At 38.9% G+C, this 24,013-nt stretch overlaps 1 protein-coding gene across 1 annotated transcript in view; it reads right to left on the minus strand.

Annotated features, from left to right (window-relative positions):
* SNTG1 (syntrophin gamma 1) overlaps positions 1 to 24,013 on the minus strand; it is an 807,514-nt gene that overhangs the window by 402,920 nt on the left and 380,581 nt on the right. Inside the window, exon 3 of the mRNA XM_063450437.1 lies at positions 15,559 to 15,642. The gene's annotated coding sequence lies outside the window, so the exon portion shown is untranslated. The remainder of the gene's footprint in view (positions 1 to 15,558; positions 15,643 to 24,013) is intronic.

Genomic DNA, 24,013 nt, shown 5'->3' on the forward strand with positions numbered 1-24,013 from the left:
CATCATACTAGACTTGCACTTTAAAAGTACCACAAACTGTTGGAACATACTGCACTATTTGCTTTCTTCTTTGTTTTATTTTGTATATCTATACGGTTCCCAAGAAGCTTTGGATCCTGTATCCCTATAAAAAAAAGGACAAAAAGACTCCTATATGGATTTTGGCTGCTACTGTCACAAGTTTACACATTGACTTTGTTGTGTATTGAAAAGGGAGGAGGGAGGGCAGTGTATTAAATTGGGAGGAGGGAGGGCAGTGTATTAAATTGGGAGGAGGGAGGGCAGTGTATTAAATTGTGGGGAGGGGAGACAGTGTATTAAATTGGGAGGAGTGGGCAGTGTAATAAATTTGTAGGAGGGGGCAGTGTATTAAATTGGGAGGAGGAAAGGAGAGGGCAGTGTGTTAAATTGGGAGGAGGGAAGGGGAAGGCAGTGTATTAAATTGGTAGGAGGGGGCAGTGTATTAAATTGGGGAAGGGGGACAGTGTATTAAATAGGGAGGAGGGAGCAGTGTATTTAATAGGGAGCAGGGGGCAGTGCATTAAATTGTGTGGGGGGGCAGTGTATTACATTGGGAGGAGAGGGGCAGTGTATTAAATGGGGGGGGGGGGGAAGTGTATTAAATTGTACGCTGTTGGGCTGGCATGCAATTATTTCCAGGGCTGGTTTTTATTCCCAGTCCGGCCCTGCTTGAAACATGCAAAATCCCAGTGGGGAATTGGTTGGATTTCATATAAAAATGGCTGTGCCATGCTTACACCACCACAAAGTATTATAAGGTTTCACTGGTGTTGTTACATTTCAAAAGTACCCGGGGCATATGTCCAACATAAACATCATTGTACATTATACATTTTCTCATAAGCCCAACGATTGGCATCATAGGAATTAACATACAACCAGCAATCGGTGAGCTAATTTTGGGACTGGGATGTGGGAATTGCAATACACTACATTTCCCCAAATACTCAGCACTAACAAAAAGAACGAACACATGGAGCCAAAATAGATACACTGGAGAGGTGGGGGGTAACCCCAGTTAGGAAATGAAAAAGCAAAGAGTAGTGTATCTAATACATGATATAAAATATATGGATCGGTAGGGTGTCTAAGAAATTAGATTAGACAGGCCGTCAGAACAAGGTAAACCAACCAAAAATAAACGAAAATAATAAAGATGTATTAAACATATATATCCATAAAACCCAAATGAGTGCTAAGTGTGTACACAAAAACGTGAGTGTGTACCACAAAACGTGATGTTAAAAGTACATATAATGTGGACATTATATGTACTTTTAACATCACGTTTTGGGGTACACACTCACACTTTTTAGTGTACACACTTAGCACTCATTTGGGTTTTATGGATATATATGTTTAATAAATCTTTATAATTTTCGTTTATTTTTGGTTGGTTTACCTTGTTCTGACGGCCTGTCTAATCTAATTTCTTAGACACCCTACCGATCCATATATTTTATATCATGTATTAGATACACTACACTCAGCACTAACACGTTCAGAGTTATTTATTAAACTGAAAATTCAAAGTGAATTTCAAATTGAAGGCCTGTGTTGCTCAAATGGAAGCATAGCTGACTAAGATATTGCAAGACTGCATTTACCATCCTGCAGAAACACCCATCACGCTCAGGCCTTACTTCACAATCAACTCAGTGAAGACTGCATTTACCATCCTGCAGAAACACCCATCACTCTCAGGCCTTACTTCACAATCAACTCAGTGAAGACTGCATTTACCATCCTGCAGAAACACCCATCACTCTCAGGCCTTACTTCACAATCAACTCAGTGAAGACTGCATTTACCATCCTGCAGAAACACCCATCACTCTCAGGCCTTACTTCACAATCAACTCAGTGAAGACTGCATTTACCATCCTGCAGAAACACCCATCACTCTCAGGCCTTACTTCACAATCAACTCAGTGAAGACTGCATTTACCATCCTGCAGAAACACCCATCACTCTCAGGCCTTACTTCACAATCAACTCAGTGAAGACTGCATTTACCATCCTGCAGAAACACCCATCACTCTCAGGCCTTACTTCACAATCAACTCAGTGAAGACTGCATTTACCATCCTGCAGAAACACCCATCACTCTCAGGCCTTACTTCACAATCAACTCAGTGAAGACTGCATTTACCATCCTGCAGAAACACCCATCACTCTCAGGCCTTACTTCACAATCAACTCAGTGAAGACTGCATTTACCATCCTGCAGAAACACCCATCACTCTCAGGCCTTACTTCCCAATCAACTCAGTGGAGACTGCATTTACCATCCTGCAGAAACACCCATCACTCTCAGGCCTTACTTCACAATCAACTCAGTGAAGACTGCATTTACCATCCTGCAGAAACACCCATCACTCTCAGGCCTTACTTCACAATCAACTCAGTGAAGACTGCATTTACCATCCTGCAGAAACACCCATCACTCTCAGGCCTTACTTCACAATCAACTCAGTGAAGACTGCATTTACCATCCTGCAGAAACACCCATCACTCTCAGGTACTGACTGAAGCTTGGAAGATACTCCACCCCCCGTATTACTGGATTGCTACAATATTCTCATATGTTACTATAGAGTTGTTACAATTTATACCTGTAGTTTGCCACTGTAATGTTATGTGCATGCAGTGTGTACCACTGTCATTTAATGATTCCGACCAATATTTCATGTAGACAGTTATTAATATTTTGGGTGATAGAATTTGGTTGCTAAACTTTTCAATAGTTTATAACACATGCTTACTCTGCCCCCTCCCCCCCCCCCCACACACTCTCCTTTTCCCCTCCCCAGTCGTAAATACCTTCATATGACTGTTCCATCCCTATTCCTCAGGCCTTACTTCACAATCAACTCAGTGAAGACTGCATTTACCATCCTGCAGAAACACCCATCACTCTCAGGTACTGACTGAAGCTTGGAAGATACTTCACCCCCGTATTACTGGATTGCTACAATATTCTCATATGTTACTATAGAGTTGTTACAATTTATACCTGTAGTTTGCCACTGTAATGTTATGTGCATGCAGTGTGTACCACTGTCATTTAATGATTCCGACCAATATTTCATGTAGACAGTTATTAATATTTTGGGTGATAGAATTTGGTTGCTAAACTTTTCAATAGTTTATAACACATGCTTACTCTGCCCCCTCCCCCCCCCACACACTCTCCTTTTCCCCTCCCCAGTCGTAAATACCTTCATATGACTGTTCCATCCCTATTCCTCAGGCCTTACTTCACAATCAACTCAGTGAAGACTGCATTTACCATCCTGCAGAAACACCCATCACTCTCAGGTACTGACTGAAGCTTGGAAGATACTTCACCCCCCATATTACTGGATTGCTACAATATTCTCATATGTTACTATAGAGTTGTTACAATTTATACCTGTAGTTTGCCACTGTAATGTTATGTGCATGCAGTGTGTACCACTGTCATTTAATGATTCCAACCAATATTTCATGTAGACAGTTATTAATATTTTGGGTGATAGAATTTGGTTGCTAAACTTTTCAATAGTTTATAACACATGCTTACTCTGCCTCCTCCCCCCCCCACTCTCCTTTTCCCCACCCCACTCTCCTTTTCCCCTCCCCAGTCGTAAATACCTTCATATGACTGTTCCATCCCTATTCCTCAGGCCTTACTTCACAATCAACTCAGTGAAGACTGTATTTTTTCTCCCCACTTCCCACCCCTCCTCCCGTCCACCCAGGCTCCCCTTAAAGATATAGCATGCTCCCCCAGCTGCTTGAGATTCTCACCCAATTACCTCTTCATTCCCCTAACATCTTACCAATAGCTTCTCTCTGTTAACTCTTTCAGCCATCACCTCCGAACTTCCCCTACTACCTCTTGTCTCAAATCCCCATGGTTTCCTTTAGATTGTATAAAAGAGCTCCAATGGCTAGATATCAGCTTACGGGCAGGGCTCTCTTACCCCTTGTATTTGTATGTGTATATTGTACGTTTCTCAACTAATTGTACAGCGCTGCGGAATCTGTGTGCGCTTTATAAATAGCAATAATAAATAAATAATAATAAATATTATTTTTCCACTTTGGCTATATTGGTCTTCAATCTGAAATTCACTTTGAATTCTCACTTTAATGGATAACCCTGTCAGAAATTGTTTGGGGGTGTTGATTATTTGTTAGAAAATCCTTTTCAGGTCCTTTGAGGTGTTAAAATTGCTATGTTTTCAATAGTTTTGAATACAGACACTTTTAGCACTTGATAGGAGTTAGCGTCAATGTCACGACATACTATGTATATTCGGAATCCACACTAGATTAATGGAGTTAATCACCCCCTTCAACTTAAGTTCTCCATTGGAGGTGACCAAAAGAAAGTATGTATTTGAGGATAGGCTCTGGCTGCAGTTTAAGCAATAGGCAGATATTGGGGAACTGTGATATAGTGGTGTGATTAACATGCTGTGGCCATATGGTGTAACCAAATTCACATATTTTATGTAACCTTGTGAGAGTTTACTGCATTTTTTATTGTATGCTCGCTATTCCTTAATCTGCATTTTGAATATATTTTACCACTGGCTGATAAATGCATGTTCTGGATGTGCTCCCCCTTCCCAATTCCCTTTTTTTGTTTGATCTTCTGCTTTTTCTGACCATGCCTCTGAATTATGCTATTGGATACTCTGCATTGGAAATGATGCTACCCGACTTTAGGTTCCGTAGCGTCCTACTTCTGACAATAACTTCAGGATTGTGATCACCAAAACTTGCAGGCTTAACATAGGGTATATAACCCTCTTAAACCTATTCAGTAAAGGTAAAATTGCTACTGAAACTTATCTTAACATTAATGGTTCATTGACAGTTGTTAGCATGAGAATAAATATTAAATTGTGATTTCTATAACAGGTATTATAAATACATTTACTGTACGGAGATATTACATATTTTCTACTGCATCACTAAACATGAAAAATCATACCTGGGACCAGATGACTATATTCACGGAGAAGAAAAGCACTGTCTTTTACAGAGTGAAGCATGCAAAATATAGGCCATTGTTTTTGACGTGCCAATATATAGGCTTTCTCCTCAATTGTGCACTATAAGACATTGAAATGTCATGCTGACATGCATTATATCAGTAATGGGAAAAATATATATATTTTTTGACAGAGAAAGGAACATGTTTATTGAAGTGAACATGTCGTATAAGATATATTTATATTAACCAACAGAGCATAATAAATTTCCTATATGCGGTAAGATATTTTAGTATGGTTCAGTAGATTAAGATAATCTTAATAATATATTTACACTCTCCTAACACTGAGCTCTTTTTGTTATCATAGTTAGCACAGTGTCTATTTATAATCAGAACAGTATGTTATAAATGCAGTACCTCCTACTTTAGACCATACACCACTTTAAAAACACTGTTTATAACACACCCCGACACCATTGGGAAAATGAATGGATACATGTGTGTGAAAGCATACAAATAAATATTTACCCTCTACATCTACATAGTAGTTGTAGATACAAAAAAAAAAAAGACTCCTCCTTGACTTGAAAAACACATAAATATATCTAGAAACAAAGCCATAAAACCAAACATAGGGATAATATTGTAAGATGTCCATGCAATATTACCCTACAGTATATTGGGTTTTATGGCTTTGTTCGTATATATATTTATGTATTTTACCATACTACCATTTAAGCAGAACCTTCATGATGTTCTGCGTATAATAAATATAACAATAACATCAAGGTATTTTACCGGGAAGGAAACTATCTTTTTCTTTTTTAATATTCGAATATATCCTGTGGTATATGTTATTGTTACGCAGCTCAATCTAAATTTGAAATACACAAAATAACAGCAATGTGTGAAAACAGGACAATAAAAAATAAATACCAGCATAAAAATGTCAGCAATATAAGAACCTTTGTTCTAGGATTTAAAAAAAATAAATCATAATATGTGCAGTAAGTGTAATATTCTCCATACCAATAAACAAAATTGTATACACTGTAAAAATAAATGGTCAAATCATACTTGAATTGCAAAAATATAGTCCTAATCAAACTATGCAGAGGCAAATTTGCCTACAAAATTTGGTACCAAAACAAAATACAAATAGCAAGCTAATATAAATAGCCAAAATCAAATACTTTTCAATTTTGTTAAGACCTTAATTTTAGATTTTAAAACTTATACAATAGCTAGAGTATGGAGCACTGTTGTACTTCAAAAACATATAGGGGTTTGTTTGTCAGCAACCTGTGGCACATGTGCCATGTATGGCACTCCAGGTGCCTTTGCACGACACTCAAGGCTGCCAGGGCCAAACAGGCTCTGGCCTATCAGGAGTCCCAGTGGGACTTCAAATGTCTGCTAGTGCAACCTGAGTGGGGATGGCAGGAGGTGAGGGACAATCCTCAATTTACGCATTGCAGCACTTTTGAATGAAAATCCGCACTGGAGTAGAGCAGCCCACAGCAGCTATCTCAGCTCCTGCTCTGGACCGGTACCCAGGTCACATTCATAGGTATCGAACACAAACTACTTATGGACATATACAATATAACAGACCACATACGCACAAATACAATGTTACAAAGCAATCACAGCACACACAGATAACACCAGCACAATATGGCAACGTACACACCTTAATTTTATAAAAATAGGACTGGCGCACCAATGGACTTTAAGATCTTGTTTTGGCATAGTACTACTAAAAGGTTGCCTACCCCTGATATAGAGCAAAAGAGTAGTAAATGGGTGAGTGTTTAGGTGCAAGCACTGAAAATATTTTTAGGCCTAAATTATAGAGTAAACTTTATGTTAAACCTAAGCTTCCATTCTAAATCTCTAGCACAATGCTAACCTTAATTTCTAATTCCAACTTTACACTAGAGCTCAACTGTACACACAAATTCGAAAACTTTAAGTAAAATCTTATATGCAAGAAAGATTGGTAGACCAAGATTTCAGCCACAACTGCTAGAAGAATTGTTCGAGAAAGAAAGAAAAAACAACAGGTAACCTCAGGAGAAATACAGGCTGCTCTGGAAAAAGAAGGTGTGTTTGTTTCAAGGAGACCAATATGACGATACTTGAACAAAAATGAAGTGCATGGTCGAGTTGCCAGACAGAAGCCATTACTGAGCCAATGCCACAAAAATGTTACAATATGCAAAACAACACCTTGACATGCCCCACAGATTCTGGCTCACTGTAATTTGGAGTGACAAGACCAAAATACAGCTTTATGGTCACAACCATAAGCGCTATGTTTGTAGAGGTGTAAACAAGGCCTATAGTGAAAAGAATACCATCCCTCCTGTGAAGCATGGTGGTGACTCACAGATGTTTTGGGGGAGTGTGAGCTCTAAAGGCATGGGGAATCTTGTGAAAACTGATGTCAAGATGAATGCAGCATGTTATCAGAAAATACTGGCAGACAAATTGCATTCTTCTGTCCGAAGGCCACGCATGGGACGCTCTTGAACTTTCCAGCATGACAATGACCCTAAACACAAGGACAAGTTGACCCTCCAGTAGTTACAGCAGAAAAAGGTGAAGATCCTGGAGTGGTCATCACGGTCTCCTAATCTTAAAATCATTTAGCCACTCTGGGGAGATCTCAAACATGCGGTTCATGCAAGACGACCAAAGACGACCAAAGACTTTGCATGACTTGGAGGCATTTTGCCAATATACCACCTGCAAGAATTAGGGGCCTCATAGACAACTATTACAAAAGACTGCACGCTGTCATTGATGCTAACGGGGACAATACACAGTATTAAGAACTAAGGGTATTGTCAGGATTCACGCCTTGACCTCCAGACTGCCAGACGGGGTCGCCCTTTTATTGCCCGAAGAGGGATTTGAACCTGTATGCTTGGCAGTTCTGAACCTGCTCTTTAACATCTGAGCCATTTCAGGACTTGGGATAACTCCTGTTTTATCTTGTATTGCCTGCAGCACTAAGGGGCTGGACTTCACCTGGCTCAGACCTGTCGATCACTCTCCAGCTGAACCTGATATACTAATCATCAAGGTATAAGACACTGCTCCTCCCTAAGGGCAGTGTCAGTTCAATGACTCTGGTTAGAGAGTTGCTACTCCACGTGCTAAGTATTCTCCTGACCTTGGATTGTGACTCGTATCTCCTGAATTCTGGCATCCTTTGACCTTGGCTTGTTACTCGTATCCCCTGATTTCCGGCACCCTCTGACCATTGGCTTACCTACGACTATTCTCCTGGATTTCCTTGTCTGTACTGCGACTACAAGCATTTACCTGCACAGCCCCCGTGCACAGATTCACAGGCCAGGTGAGTTCTACCTTGACCACCTCGGCCTGTGTCTAAATGCAAGGGTGAGCTTTTATCTCTGCATGTTGGACTCCCAGCAAGGTAAGCCTGACATATTGAACTGACCATTATGGAGTCCACAGAGATAATGCTCACCTCCCTTGCTCAGCAAGTGTCCAGCCTGACCCAGACTGTTTCGGAACTGCAGCAAGAACTTTTATCTCTTAAAGGCACAGTACGCCCAGTTCCAGAACCGTTTGTTGTGATGCCTGACCGCTTTGATGGTTCCCGTACCTCCTTCACAGCATTCAGACTGGATTGTGAACTTCTTTTTGCTCTCAAGCCTAAAACTTACAACAGTGACTTTGTCAAGGTCCGTTCGGCCATCAACTTACTTGTCGGACGGATCAAGGAGTGGGCATACCGGAAGCTACAGGAGAAAAGCACTGTCTTGGACAGTTGGGAGTCATTTATGTCCGCAATGGACTCTCAGAGCTCTACCTCCAGGAAAGCTACTCCCAAGCCTGCTCCATCTAACCGCAGATCGCTGTTACCTAAAGAAAAGGACTCCTACCAAGTCCCCATAAGGTCACAACGCAAACCCTCCTCCAGTAAACCTCCTTGTACCCCTGTTTTCCCTCAAGCTAGCTATGAAACTCCAATGGACATGGAGGAACCGCCTTGTGACCCTGGTTTTCCTCTAGCTAGCTGTGAATCTCCAGTGGACAGGGAGGAACCCATGGAGATAGGCTTCGTCCGCTCTAAAACAAGACTGCCATCTAGAGAAAGAGATCGAAGGAGGGCGCGTTGTCTCTGTTTTTATTGTGGTGGAAAAGGGCACTTTATCTTTCACTGCCCTATTCGCCCAACTCGGCCTGAACCTCTTCAAGTGGGTACAATTCAGCTGCACCCTGTTATTCCGGCAACACGACCTAAAAAATGTCAAAGGTGCTGTCGGATATTTCCACGTTCCGTGATGCAGAAGAGTACCCAGACTACGATGGCTGCTGATGCCAGTGGATCTCAAGACCACAAGAAATCACTACTTCCAGAAAACTCACCGATGGGAAATAGTTCAGATAAAATGGTTGGTGGGACTAAGTTTATTTCCGCCTGCACCAGGTCTCTGAATGGCCCAGACCTTTCTCCACCAGTACCCGACACTGATACCCCAAGGTCCCCGACTGAGGGACTCCACTCTGGATACTTCGATTACAAGGACTTCCTCAGTGATACGGAGTCCGAAGACGAGGAATACAGTTCCCAAAAGGAACCTGTTCACGCCCAGAGTGCGTTCTTAAGGGGAGGGTACTGTCAGGATTCACGCCTTGACCTCCAGACTGCCAGACGGGGTCGCCCTTTTATTGCCCGAAGAGGGATTTGAACCTGTATGCTTGGCAGTTCTGAACCTGCTCTTTAACATCTGAGCCATTTCAGGACTTGGGATAACTCCTGTTTTATCTTGTATTGCCTGCAGCACTAAGGGGCTGGACTTCACCTGGCTCAGACCTGTCGATCACTCTCCAGCTGAACCTGATATACTAATCATCAAGGTATAAGACACTGCTCCTCCCTAAGGGCAGTGTCAGTTCAATGACTCTGGTTAGAGAGTTGCTACTCCACGTGCTAAGTATTCTCCTGACCTTGGATTGTGACTCGTATCTCCTGAATTCTGGCATCCTTTGACCTTGGCTTGTTACTCGTATCCCCTGATTTCCGGCACCCTCTGACCATTGGCTTACCTACGACTATTCTCCTGGATTTCCTTGTCTGTACTGCGACTACAAGCATTTACCTGCACAGCCCCCGTGCACAGATTCACAGGCCAGGTGAGTTCTACCTTGACCACCTCGGCCTGTGTCTAAATGCAAGGGTGAGCTTTTATCTCTGCATGTTGGACTCCCAGCAAGGTAAGCCTGACAGGTATGCAGAACAGGGGTCATTTCATTTTTTTTTCTTTGTTGCCATGTTTTGTTTTAGGATTGTGCCATTTTATTATAACCTATGGCTGAATACGAATCTCATAAGAAATAAAAGAAATGTGTTTTGCCTACTCACAACTGTATATATTATTTTGTTGTATATAAAAAAATAGTTTCTACATCACTAACATATACTTGGTGCGTGTTACAACATTGTGTTGGATTATAAAGATAGATTAAAAAAATTGATTATTTTAGATTAAACATTTTTAATATTTCTAGTCTGATGACCAAACTGAAAGCAAACTATAAAGCTCTTGGACAAAGTATATTTTAGTCATACTTACTTCACATCACTTTCTTTTACAGCCAAATCTAGCTCATCATGAAACTTGTCCTTGATTTGATCATTGAAAATATTTTAAGTGACAGCTGATTGATAGCAGTTAATGCTTCAAGGGTTAGAAATGTTCACTGCTATTCCAAATGAACCTGTCAGCCACAAATTATGTGGACGACACATTTACCTACAGGTAGTTATAGATCTAAAAACTGCCAGCAAACGTATTTTATTTTTAGATTAAATATAATTTGAACATCACTTCCTCCAGCTGTAAATAAATTGCCATGCTGAACTGGTCACAGGACTTCCTCTGCCTTCATGCCTTCAGACTGTGATAAAAGTGATAAAATGTTACTACAAGGAATTGAGCTACTTGCAGAATTAATTGTAACATTCATATCTGCAATTTTTACTTCCTTGCTCATGGCATAGCAATAAAACTAAAAAATGTTAGAATAGAGCACTTCTGTCTACTTATTGTCAAGATATTTGGCTGTTTGGTATCAAGGATTTTTTTTAAAACTCTACTCAATGTTTTAGTGGTTTGTCTAAATGGTTTTATTTACCAGATGCATTAATATAAATATAGAAAAAAATATATTATGAAAATATTATTATATATCTCATACATTTGCTTTTTTTAACTTTAGTCTAATATATTTTAAATATATCTAAAATGAAAAACAATATTAAGTATTGTCTAATGTTATTAAACATTAGTTACCTCCCCCTCCCCCCATTGGACATGCCTCCTCCCCCCCCCCCCCCCCCCCCCGGTGGCTAGGGGTCCCCAAGCCCCTATCTACCTCCCACCCCAAATAATTAACCCTACCTACCATCTCACCCTAATAATAGTGGACTAATTAACCTGATAAAAGTAGTGGGGCTTAGAAATCATAATTACCATGAGATGTCTTAAATAAATTGAACAATAATGCAAATATAAAAAAGGATAGGAAGGCAAAAATAAAAAATGCTGGAAAAAAAAACTCGGGGCAGACTGAGCTTGCTTCTCGTTGAAAGCTTTTAGATGGGCTTTCCCACACTGTGCAAGATCACTCAGAGATCTCTGATTAATTGTCAGGAAAGCTGTAATAGAGGCTTTCCACTCCATGGAACCTTTGTCTGCATCAAACCCTCATGGGGCAAAGATGGATTATTTGATTTTATGGAATTTAAAAAAAAATTGTGCAAAACTTGCTGGGCTGTGTTATTGTGGAATTAATTTGGGGCCTTTTTGGGGCTGAAAAAAAGATTTTATAAAAGAAGATATCTTATGGTTAGTATGACTTTTCTGTTTTACTTTTTGGCCCCGCTCACTGTTATTAGAATCAGAGAGGTGGGTAAGTAGATTACATGGAGTGTGGGAGGCTAGGGACTTAAGGATCCCAAGCCACCTAAAGGAAGGGTTAGATGACTTGATTGACCATCAATTTAAGATTAATTATATATTTAGAGCCCCAACCACTGCACATTGGTGGGTGCTGGGTGGACACTAGGTCCCACTCAGTATTATAATAAGAGCACACACCTGCTGCCAATTGGTAAGTGTTTAGAGAGACACAAGGTCCCATGGTGATATAATTAGAGCCTCCACTTCCCATGGCTAGGTGCACATTCCCCTGGTTTTATAATTAGAGATCCAACCAACATCCATGGGTGAGACTGGGTGGAAACACAGTAGGCCCCGTTTAATAATAATAATAATAATAATAATAATAATAATTAATAATTAGACCCCACCCACTGACCATGGTTGTGGGCTTCGAGAAATATTTTTTTTCTAGAAGTTCCAATTCACTAGCCATTGTTGAAGGCAGAGGACTGAACAGTGATATTACTCCATCCTCCATTATTTAACAACATCCATCCTCTGCCTAATGCCCAAGGGTGGGGGAATAGTGGGGAACTTTCTCCCCTCTGCTTTTTATTAATTTAATTTGTTGTAATGTATTTTTTAAATAGTTTAGCCACACTATGGAGACTATGGGGATGTGCAGTGATCTGAACCCACCATTTTGTAACTGGTCGGGAGAGGGGGTACAGAGAAGTGTATGTTATTAGCAAATGGACAGTGATAACAATCAGGAACTTTTTTTACTTTTTGTTAAAAATCACTGTACAAAAAAAAAGGATTTTCCTACTACAAACATTTTTTTTTTTTTTTTAAACATGGCAAACTTTAAATTGATGATTCTAAATTGGTGGTAGTAGATAGCAGTAGACTTAGCACTGGCCAAAACACCAATCTCACACAAGCTTAAATGAAACAGGTTATCTCTTGCCCCACTCAAAGGTCTTTAAAGTGCCACTGTCAGTAGCTAGCTTGGTACATACAGCAGTAACATAAACCTTGCCTCACAGTAGGATAAATGACACGTTCCCTACTCCCACACAGGCACAGAAATGGTAATGCACACAATCATTGATTATCTGTCTTCCGCAATAGCTGCAGTCAAAGTTTCTTAAAGAATCCTGCTTTGTAGTATGCATTGTTCCACTGCTTAGTGCTACTTGACATAAGGACAAAATTAACATTTAGTGGCTGTCTTCTAACCATCAATCATCCTTTTTTTTCCACATCTTGATTGGACAGGAGATATAGCCCATATGATTGGGTGAGCAATTTGCTTTTTCACCATTCCATCCCCCTGTCTTCTACCTCCAGGAGCTGAACTCCGAATCATGAAGCAAAACAAACAAGATTATCCATTGTGTGAGAAATTTGTTTCGTGATTTTTCGATATGGCGGTTCGGAAATCAGAAATTTGGACGATCATCTAATCATCCCAAATTTGGACAAATTAAAGTTCATAACAAAATGAATCTCCAAGTCTAATATTTACTGCCTTTTAGGATTCCAACCATTTTTATTGACTAAGTGTATGTTTTATTAAGTATAACACAGTGATCTATTTAATGAATTGTTTTGGAATAAAATGGTACAAGCAAAAATTGGCAACAAATTGCCTTTATAATATAGACTATGGATGCATTATCATTCAAATTGACAGACTACACCTCCTACTCTGAAAAAATCAAGCTGAGTAGTCTTCATTGTCTTAAACTGAAGCCTAAAAATTATAAATTGACAGCAGACATAAACTGTACAAATTGTCTATAATTTTGGCCAAAATGATAGATATCCAGTCAAGAAGCTAAAACACAACTGAACATAATAAAATAATGAATCATTAGTTATGTGTTATGGAAAATATGTTTTGCTTATAAGTAATCGTTTGCTGAAAAGAGTCTTATTATCCCTATATTCCCAATAATGGATATACTAGAATTAGCTTTCATCTTGCTTTGCAAAGGAATACTAAATTAAATTAACCCTATTATGTCCCTATTGAATTTTTCTTCACTCCAGTACTATTTTCTCACCTGCAAAAAAAACACATTTTGCTAGTGTACCATTCTATACATCTGCAAATTTGCAGATAGACTAAAAAGAACAACTCCTATTCCCTTCTCCAACATATTACAGTAGAGACCGTCTTTATGAATGAGGATGAGGGAAAGAACATTTTAGGGTCACTGAGACTAATATTTAAAGGCAACTATTGAGGAAACCTGCTGTGATTGTAACTACAGAATGTGGCAATATGACTTTATTTTTTTTTATTTATTTTTTTTATTCATTTTATGTGTTACAAAATTATCACATTATAAGAACAAGAATAATGAAAAAGGGTTTACAAAACATAAGAGATAAGCAGCATTCCATCACATTACATCCGTGTAGATTAAATGACTTCACATTTTATTACATTCAACAACTACTAGATATGTCTTTGTTCATGATGACTATCAATCTCAGACTTATGCCCCGGTAGCAATGACGTTATGTATATTCACATTTTTGACACTTTTGTGGAGCAAATAATCTATAATACTATATTATAGTTGTATTATATATATGGTGACAAATAAATAAATGTGTATATATATATATATATATATATATATATATATATATATATATATATACACACACACATGGTATTATATATATATGGCTATATAGTTGTCCATAATTATTATAAGCCTGCTAAAGTTGTTGTTTTTTTACTTAGTATTAATCTTTTAATGATTGAGGGATTATATTTCTTAGGTATTGGATGTATTATGGCATTAGGAATCACTTTTCTTGAGACTTTGCTGTCAGAATGCTCTGTTTGTCTTACTAACCAACTGTACAGAGCATTCTTGCTGATATTGCATAGCTTGGGACATTTTTCACGTACAGTGTAATTGACATAGTGTGGGAAAAGCCTTTCCTCACTATCAGTTCAGTCTGTGCTGAGCCCTCAATGGGTAAGATTAATACATTCTATTGCGGTGTGGTTTTAATTGTTTGTCTTTATTTTTTTCTGTATCAGGTTTCTATTTTTCCTTTATTAGTAATGTCATAATTTATGGATTTTTATTTGCCCTTCTTTGGGGCTGAAGAACTGAAGAATAAGAAGAATGAAGACTGCAGATGAGCAAGTATACTTTGTATTTGTATAGGTATTAGATTTATTGCCCCCCACACACACTATTATTAAGGTGAGGGTGGGTAGGTAGGGTAATTAGTTTTTTACCCTTATACAAATATATTTTGTATAAGATATGATAGAAATAGATATGATATATATTTTTATTTTATAAATCATTAAACAGCAGTCTGTATGCAACGTTTATTTGATATATGCAATTTTATCCCACATACACTAATATTTCCTTTAAACAAAAAGAGCTTGTTAGTGAGGGTGTGAAAATACCACTTCATTCCTTATATACATTTTCAATTTGAACAAAAATTTTAAAATGTTTAGGTTATTCTAGAATATACTGGCAGTATTGAACTAGTATAGTGCTCTTTGTTTAGTAAAGTATAGCAATAAAAAGTTAATTGTGAAATAAATCATATGTATTTTCATATGTATTACCTTTACATAGACATTAAATTATGTTGTTTGGCAAGTCCAATTCTAAATAAATCCTCAGCTTATCTTCACTCATGTGAGTATCACCTGGATAAAAAAAAGAAAACCTTTAATGTAAAATAGTTTTAAAGTTGTACCATAGATGCAGCAACTGGTATGCTAACCAATGAATAGATAAAAAAAAAAGTCAAAACAATAATAAATCATTTTAAAAAGAGAGAATTACAAATAAAATATCAGGTGCTCTAATGCCGGAGTGAACAGCAGAAATTTGAATCATACAAACTGTTCCACTCCTGCAAAAAGGTTTAGAATATGAACTTCTATTTTTTTTATAAATAGACATATAGTCACTAGAACAACTACAGCTTAATAGAGTTATTCTGATGTCTAAAACATGCCACTGCCTTTTTTCGAAGAAAATGTATTGTTTACATTACTGCCTAGGATACCCACTATAGGTGCTTCCTGGGTTAGTGATGCACAAAGTCTCCATGCTCTGCCATGGGTAGGAGAAGAAGGGGAATGCTCTGCATGGAGGTACTGAACGTTGAGCCAAGGAGCTAGTCACGATTGAACCAAATCAAAGCTGGAATAAAGGTGAGTTAAAACACCTTTTACTTTGTAGGGGGACTGGAAACGTAAATATCGCTATTAAAACTGCAGTGTCAGAAATAAATTTTTGTATTCCTGACACTATAGTGTTCCTTTAAGTAGCTCATAAATATAATCATATTTGCATATCTGTTTTGCATTGTTAATCAGAAGGGACTTGTTTCTGGTCCTCTCTTGAACCAAGAAAAAGAAAGTATCAGCAGAACCCATTAAATGATCCCCCTAGAATGGAAGTGGCATTCCTATTTCTTCATCTGATCTTTTTGTCCTAAATTTACGTACACACTTTTCACGAGGTTAAAACTAATGTTACTCTGTATTAGAGCTCAAAGCACTCAGTAGGTAAGGGATTAAGTTACGTAATCTCAAAGTAATTTTCAGATTTCAATTGTGAGACAAATAGTTTGTTTTTTGTTTTCGGTATAATTAGTAAACTTTAATGAAAGCCAGGTGCCTTTTAGTTATTCTGCTGATTTCTGCCAAAATCTAAAACAGAAGATTATTATGCAATTTAACAATTTGGTTATTTCATTTTTTTTACTTAACTAAAGCTGGGTACAGATTAATTATGAGTCAGTTGCAGGTGTCCATGACTTTCACAAATAGATTCAATATAATCTTTTCTTTACAGAAAAGGTATGCTTATGAAAAAAATAATCACTTCAATAAAGTTTGTTTTCCAATAAAAAAAATCTTTGATATTATCAGCATAGCTGATTCCTTAGTGTATGTTTTTATTTTTTTAAGGAACCTTGAAAAATGTTGTTAAATTTTTTATCTCAATTTGGATTCTTAAAAAAATGTCCAAATAGATGACTCTTAATTTAACACATTATTGAGAAAATAATATATAGTTTTTTTCCCAGTAATTTTCACACTGTATACATCCTAGTTCATGTTACTGACTTAATAATCAACAATATTTATCTTTATCTTCTTCAACATGTGCATGTTCTCCAAACGTTTTGCAAGATGAACAAAATCTGACTTTGTATTTTTCATAGAAATCTTCAAACACTTACACAAAGACCCATTGCAGAGAATTATTAAAATGTTTAATAAAAATTATCCAAAAATTGGCAAGTAAACTCCCATTTTTGTTAGTTATAGTAAGCATTTGAAGCATCAGATGTAATTGAATTTTGTATGTTTTTTACGCTTTTCCATTAGCATTTAATTAAATGTGGTAAGATGCTGATTTTGATGATATAATTACATTTCTGCCTCATTAAAGCTTAAAGCTTGCAGCTTTGGTATACAGATTGCAAAGTCTATTATTTAAATCAAGAAGAAGCAAATGTACTACCTGCCACTCGGAGTATAAATAAATCATTAGCATATAAGATGTGAAGGATGCAACCTTTATTATCATTCTAGTTTTATTCTTACAGGTTTTTTTTTTTCTATCTGAAACATGTTTTGAGATTTTGAGCATTATTTTACAGTATGTTTTACATTTTTGCCAACATACAAAAACAAAGCAATTTAAACCAGAAGATACATATTTAACAATGAATATTGCATATCTTGAAAGGTTGTAATTAATGCACACAATATTAATAAAATTAAGAAACAAAAAAATATATTCTACAGGAAATATTTTTCTGTTAATTGAGTCATTTTTTTCCAGAATGTAAGTATTTCAAACTTAATTAAAGAGCAATTTTTTGTCATTTTTTTTTGCACACGATTGACACGGTTATGTACTAAAGGATACATTGTCAGGAATTCAAAATGAATTTGAATTTTGACACAAAAGGGTAATTCCTAAATCCTGGACTGTTAGGGTGGTGCTTGAGGGCTGGGTTGGGAACCCCTGTATTAAATGAACATAGAATTGTATTAAATGTAAATATTAGAGAACAGTGGCTGGTCCGTAGGGGCAGGTAGGGCAATGTAAATCATGGAATTCTCTTATTAAAAAAAATAGTGATGTGGCCTGGCACCGCTACAGCCTAGACGCCATTACTAACAGCTCCGCAACTATTCGCCTAAAAACCGCCGAAAACGGCGAAAATAACTTCAAGCCGCCGACCACAAACACTCACAGCGGGAAGGGGAACCCCTGCTGCATCGACCCATGCCATTCCGGTTCGGATCCGCCTCAGCACCACCCCGCAAGACCCGGCAGAAGCTCTGGTCTGAAAGCCTGAAGGCCGCAACTTACCACGCCGAGCTCCTCGCCGACTGGAGTGAGTATTTACACCCCTACCAAAACGACCCTGACACACCAACCATGGGTCGAAAAATGCAAAAACAGACAGGGGTACCCATTTCAGAGGCGAGAGACATAGGGACGCTCCTCAAATGCTCCAGGCCCAAAACAGCAGAACCCTCACCACCCCCAGCCGTCCCAGACGCCATAGAGCCTCAGGAGACTGAAGGGGGAGCGGGAACAGCAGAAAGTGCCCAGACACAGCGACAGCCGTCGCAATCGAGTCCCCAAGCCCAGCACACGCCACTAAAAAGGACATTGCAGACCTTTATGATAGAATCAAGCTGCTATTTGACACTGACATCGCCCTAGTCAAAACTGAAGTGCAAGCGGTCACTGACCGGGTACAAGCCACGGAGGAAGACGTGATCGATATGAAGCAGGGCCTGGCAGCCTTAGGGGACACTGTGCAACAAATGAGAACTCTGCACTCCTCTCTGACACACAGAGTGGACACCCTGGATGACAGGAGTAGCACATAAGCAAGCACATAAAAATCCGCGGAGTCTCCGATGCGGTGACCGCGGAGGAACTGCCATACTTCCTTAGGCGGCTGATGGCCTCATCCCTACCCGCCAAACAAGCTAAACAAATCCCGCTGGATGGAGCTTACAGGGTCAATAGACCACAACGCGCCCCAACGAGCCTGCCCAGGGATATTATCCTCAAATGCCAAACCTTTACAGACAAACAAAAGCTCATGAAGCCGTTCCAAGACAGGGCCCCCATGGACTTTGAATCACACCAGCTGACATTCTACCAGGATGTCACCAGGGCAACACTTCTCTGGAGAAAGACCATGCAACCTATCACCACTAAGTTGCGAGAAGCCGGCGTGGCCTACCGCTGGCCTGCGTCCCGAACCCAAACGGTCCTCAAGGACGGAAAGATGCACACAGCGTCTTCCCCAACGGATGCCCCCACCTTTTTCACAGCCCTGGACCTGATGAGAAGCGCTGGAAATCCACCGAGACCGGCAACACATCACCAATGGGACATACCCAATGTGACACCCTTTGTTCCAGCTCGGAATCGTAACCCATCTCAGGATCAGGACTCAGTGACTTAATCTCAGCTTAAATGGCACTACATTAGTGCACCTCCCCAATGTTGGTGGCGAAGAAAGAATCATCTACCAACGAGCCACACTATAGTGGCACCCTACAAAGCGGACTGTAGTAATTGAATATTCCATGTTCTTCTCTCTTTTCTAACGTATCTAGTTTTGGTTTAATTTCATGTTTTAAGTTTCTTGGCGCAAACTGCCAGCTATTCCACTAATGCTGACACACAAACAGACAAACCCGTTAAGTCTTTTCTCAATCTCCCCCCCTGTCTCCCCACAGGTTAGGGGAACACAAGAACGACAGAGGCCTCTGCCACTGGCCCTTGCCGACTCCCTACCTGGGAGGCACACGCCTACATACACGCTGCACCACTGACTTACCCACCCTTAAACCCCTCCTAGGTGGCCAGACGGTATGACCCACGAAGGCAGCCGACCCCTGGCAAGACACCACCAGGAACCCACTCATCATACCCCGACAGTCACAGAAGCCACACATAACCCACACGACAAGACGTTATAATATACCTCTGCCTGAAATCAATAGCCTAACCGGGTCACCTCTTGTTAGGTATTAACGTTGACGCACAAACACTAAAATGTCACTCACCAGTTTATTACACTAGTTTCTGACATCATGCTTTACGTTGGTCTATACTGTTTGAATAACGTTCCTGTTAATATTGAATGACCTATAAAAAGAAAAATGAGGCACTCACTACATGGAAATGATAATATCTCTGTACTAATCCATAAATGTGGAACACCCCTGCATTTCCCCTCTCTTCATTCTGTACCCTTTATATATGCCTTAACAAAATAAAGAATATAAAAAAAAAATAGTGATAAAAATTACTTTTATTGTGGCCAGCCTGAGGTACACCTTTGCAATAATCATGCTGTGTAATCAGCATCTTGATATGGCACACCTATGATGTGGATGGATTTTCTCGATAAAGGAGAAGTGCTCAAACACCGATTTAGACATATTTGTGAGCAATATTTAAAAGAGAAATATGCCTTTTGTGTAAATAGAAAAAGTCTTAGATCTTTGAGTTTAGCTCATGAAAAATGGGGGCAAAAACAAAAGTGTTGTGTTTATAATTTTGTTCAGTGTATGTTGCTACAACAATGGCACAATTACTATAGGTGGGCCTACCACTCATTTGCCTCTATTGCTCCCATTGAAAATACCAATCTACAGACCTTTACACAACCAAAAATGATGTGGTCTCCTAGGAAGTCCCAACCTCTGAAACGTTCTTTTGCTCTTTCTACTTCCATCCAGAAACTAAAACTTTGGTGGGTTCCTCATCTACTCCATAACATTAAACTCACATATTGTGCTCTGTAAACCACATTATCTTAATTAAGCACGATAGGACTCTTGTGCTATCCAACATGTGAAATCACCTTTTGAATTCTTCTCTTGCCAACTTTGAGAAAACATACATGGCTATGAAATATACTGGGAAACTCTTATTCATAGTCTACTACACACTCACATCTATGCTATCCAACTCTAAGCTCCTATACATGGTCAACTGGGAGAAAGACAAACAAAAATATATTTATTTATGTCTCCGAGCTGAAGGCTCTTTGTTACACAGTTTGTCAACTTCTGAACAACTTCTGATGCTCTGTTTTCTTATTGACATGTATCTGGACTCAAAATGCTCTGTTAGAATTATGATTTTACACATATTAATTGCAGCAAAAATGTCCATAGCTTCATTATGGAAGGAGACCAATGCTCTTGACAATCTTATTAAGGCAAGAATGTATAAGGAAATATTGTAACAATCTCTGGGCTTCTAAATTTCACAAAATACAGGGAGATACTTTTCAACATTCTTCTACATACTCACTGCTGGTTCCCAACCCCAAGACCATCTTTTCTCTTCTACTTTCTTTCATTTCTCTAAATGGTCTTTTCTTACCTTAGTTGTTGTAAGCAATTAAAGTTTCTTTATGATCACTATGAAAGGCACAGTTATACTATTATATTATGCTATTATTTCCCATTGTGAACTTTCAAGTTAGGTCGTAACAAGTCATTTTTTACTGTAGACTTGTTACTGTATTTGACATTAACAGCATGTATTTGATGCAGCTGCTGTGCCCTGTATTCCACAACTATTGTGTATTTTTGCATGATTTGTGATATATGTCGATCTATATTTTTAGGTGAAAACTTAATAAAAATGTAAACATAATAAAAACAAATGAAGAAATGGTGATGGATATTAACTGTCCACATCCTCCAATTTACTCAATGATCAGGGATCACTGATTACATCAAAGATTACCAGGTGGTTTTAGCCATTGTTGTATGACATTGTTGTTGTAAGACATTTAGTACATGAATGATTGCTCCACACGGTACTTTCTCATGTCATTGATAATAAATGAGTTAATGAGTTAAACATTGAAAAATGAAACTGACAGTCAATACAGAGAGGATGAGAAAAGTCACTGTTCTTTTGAGGAAATGAGAGGTACTGTAAACATATCTAATTCATAAAAGATATTACTTAACTACAGGAGTTGTGGAAAATGTGAGTTTTTATATTTAGATAAAATGGTGCTTGACTTTCCTTCTACTTAGATGATTTTCTGCATTGAAAACACTGTTTAATCTTTAACACTAAAAGCCAGAGGCATATGAAAATATTTATAATTCCATATGGAAATACTTAATTCTTTGTGCAGACTGATAATGAAAAATTCATATCAAGAATGATACTTATAAAGTATTATAGTCTTAAAGGTAAATCATCACTTTAGAAGAAAGGGTGTATTTTAATAGCTTATTTTATAACTAAAAGGCCACTATAGTCACCAAAACAACTTTAGCTTAATGAAGCAGGTTTAGTGTATTGATCAATTCTCTGCCATTCAGGAGTTAAATCACTTTGTAAATGCAGCCCTGGTCACACCTCCCTTCATGTGACTTACACATCCATCCTAAACACTTGCTGTACAGAGTGATCTAATGTTTACACTTCCTTTATTACAAACTCTGTTTAAATTAGAATGTCGCATCTCCTGCTGTTATAATAGCTTTTTAAACCCTGCAGGAGCCTCTTGTATGTAACTAAAGTGCAATTTACAGAGCAGGAGATACAAAATATTTTACATATGATTGAAAATGAAACCATTTTTTTTTTCTTGCAGGCTGTGTCAGTAAAAGCGAGGAGAGGTGTGGCTTAACAGAAACAGAAACATGAGCTGAACTCAAAGGTCTAAGACTTTTTCTATGTACACAATATATTCTCTCAAATATTGTTCACAAATATGTCTAAATCTGTGTTAGTGAGCATTTCTCCTTTGCCAAGATAATCCATCCACCTCACAGGTGTGGCATATCAAGATGCTGACTAGACAGCATGATTATTGCACAGGTGTGTCTTAGGCTGGCCACAATAAAAGGCCACTCTAAAATGTGCGGTTTTACTGTATTGGGAGGGCCTGGGGGAGTCGGAAAACCAGTCAGTATCTGATGTGACCACCATTTGCCTCACACAGTGCAACACATCTCCTTTGCATAGAGTTGATTAGGTTGTTGATTGTGACTTGTTGAATGTTGGTTAACTCCTCTTCAATGACTGTGCAAAGTTGATGGATATTGGCAGGACCTGGAACACGCTGTCGTATACGCTGATCCAGAGCATCCCAGACATACTCAATGGGTGACATGTCCAGTGAGTTTGCTGACCATCCAAGAACTGGGATGTTTTCAGCTTCCAGGAATTGTGTACAGATCCTTGCAACATGGGGACGTGCATTATCATGTTGCAACATGAAGTGATGGTCGTGGATGAATGGCACAACATTGGGCCTCCGGATCTCGTCACGGTATCTCTATACATTCAAAATGCCATCAATAAAATGCACCTGTGTTCATTGTCCATAACATACGCCTGCCCATACCATAACCCCACCGCCACCATGGGCCACTCGATCCACAACATTGACATCAGAAAACCGCTCACCCACACAATGCCATACCTGCTGTCTGCCATCTTCCCTGTACAGTGAAAATCGGGATTCATCTGTGACAAGAACACCTATCCAAAGTGCCAAATGCCATCGAATGTGGGCATTTGCCCACTCAAGTCGGTTATGACGACGAGCTGCAGTCAGGTCAAGACCCCAATGAGGACGACAAGCATGCAGATGAGCTTCCCTGAGACAGTTTCTGACAGTTTGTGCAGAAATTCTTTGGTTATGCAAATCAATTGTTGCAGCAGCTGTCTGGTTGGCTGGTCTCAGATGATCTTGGTGGTGAAGATGCTGGATGTGTAGGTCCTAGACTGGTGTGGTTATACGCGATTTGCGGCTGTGAGGCCGGTTGGATGTACTGCCACATTATCTGAAATGCCTTTGGAGACAGCTTATGGTAGAGAAATGAATATTCAATTCACAGGCAACAGCTCTGGTGGACATTCCTGCAGTCAGCATGCCAATTACACGCTCCCTCAAAACTTGCGACATCTGTGGCATTATGCTGTGTGATAAAACTGCACATTTTAGAGTGGCCTTTTATTGTGACCAGCCTA

The sequence above is a fragment of the Pelobates fuscus genome, chromosome 4 (assembly GCF_036172605.1).
Source record: "Pelobates fuscus isolate aPelFus1 chromosome 4, aPelFus1.pri, whole genome shotgun sequence".
Taxonomy (NCBI): domain Eukaryota; kingdom Metazoa; phylum Chordata; class Amphibia; order Anura; family Pelobatidae; genus Pelobates; species Pelobates fuscus.